The sequence below is a fragment of the Berghia stephanieae genome, chromosome 13 (assembly GCF_034508935.2).
Source record: "Berghia stephanieae isolate SIO BIC M18660-M18661 chromosome 13, UCSD_Bste_1.3, whole genome shotgun sequence".
Lineage (NCBI taxonomy): Eukaryota > Metazoa > Mollusca > Gastropoda > Nudibranchia > Aeolidiidae > Berghia > Berghia stephanieae.
Window position 1 is genome coordinate 617068 of NC_088372.1, and position 1765 is coordinate 618832.

At 43.2% G+C, this 1765-nt stretch overlaps 1 protein-coding gene across 1 annotated transcript in view; it reads right to left on the minus strand.

Moving 5' to 3' along the window:
• Positions 1-1765, minus strand: part of LOC144958947 (uncharacterized) — a 125326-nt gene that overhangs the window by 79256 nt on the left and 44305 nt on the right. The gene's annotated exons all lie outside the window — the stretch shown is intronic.

Here is a 1765-nt window from a genome sequence, read left to right on the forward strand (position 1 = left end):
GGTCAGTGTCAGGCCATAACTTTACGAAGGCCACTGTCAGTGTCAGGCTATAGATATTTCGAAGATGACGTCAATCAGGTCTTTGTTATTGTTTTTTGCCATCCGCGTTTATGAGTAATGCTCACTGAACTATATTAACCTGACTATAAACGTTCATGGATACACACAGTTTTGTGTGTTGGTCCGTTATACTTCCGGATGGCAATGTTATGAGATTCTTAGCCAAGCGCATACTATCTATAACTTAACGATTGCTACGGTCGAACTCGGGACCGTTCAGGTTGGAAGTAGAGAGCATACCACTGAGCCACGCTGGGTTTTGATTGATTTCTTGAAGTTCTGATCTTTTATTTCTATATCATTTTGTTTTGTTGGTATTCCATAATTTATTCTTTGCCAAAGCTAAGCAGAGACGTGGCAGCCCCGAGAACGTGCCCGTGTTCTGTATGGGGATCGGAAGGCAATTACACCGATTGGAATCGGATGTAAAAATGGCTCAGAAAAAATGAAACCGTTTGAGGGGTGGTGGAAGAGGGGAGGGGAGGGGGTAAGATTGGGGGGTGGGGGGGGGATAAGATTGGGGGTGTGGGGGGGGGGGTGGGGGGGGGCGGGTCGGATGGAAGAGGGATAGAAGGGGTAGGAAGAGGAAGTGGCCTTGCGGTATGACATTCGCTTTCGGATCGGAAGGTACTGGGTTCGAGCCTCGCTCGGTGCATAGTTGAGTCCTTGGAAAAGGCTCTTTACTCTCTCATCGTACTCAGGCCTAAAATGAGTACCTGGACACTGACGGCGTTGTCCTTGTCGGAAAAAAAATGTAATATCGCCCGCCAGAGTGGCTCAGCGGTACTGTATTTGCTCCGTACCCTAAAGGTACCTAGTTCGATCAGTCGACGCTGCTCTTTGTGGTCTTGAGCAAGTCACATCGCCTTAGCTCAATATGCGGCTCTGCGGCTAACGCTTGGGTTATCCCAGTCTTCCCTCGGAATAAACCCTAAAGACACATTTTCCCTCTGGGATGAAAAAAGGGAATTTTTTTTTATATATCGTAGAAAATAAGATAGACCGAGGTGAATATTTTGAGTCATCCATAACGGTCAATAGCAAAGTTTGTCGGTGTGCGCAGAAAATTGGGCATATGTTTTTGGGTATATATTACTTACACACTATACACCGTTAGTAAGTTTACCTTAAGAAGAGGTTGGAGATATTGATGGGTTTCGGTTAACTCTCTCCTTACCAGTTGTTTTCAGAATTTGACCCGAAACTTTACCACTCACCCAACAAAAAAATAGATTTTTCAAACAGATTAGCAACGAGTATATTATGCTTGTTTTGTTCAGAAAAATGAGCTCTGCATGACAGTGTCGAGTTTTTATGGGTATAACTATAACAAAATGAAATCAGAACAAGAAAATTGTTGTTTATATTATTGTAACGAATGTGGCGATTTTCCTTTGGGTGGTAAGGAGAGGGTTAGATAACTGGCACTGTAAGGACGAATAGACACTCCGATAATAGATTCCTCTTCCCGATCAGTGTCTTGTGGTTTTTCTGAGATGTATTATTAGGTATTGACCTTGTAAACCGCTTTGAGCACATTTAGTGGATATTGCGCTATATAAAGCGCAATTTTTAATTTTTAAAAATAGATTTTCGACCAATCAAAACGTGGGGTTCGCGACATGCATACAAACCGCTAGGTTAATTGTCTTCATATGAAAACACCAGATCTTCTCCTGTATTGAAGGGCGCCTCAAAAACAGGG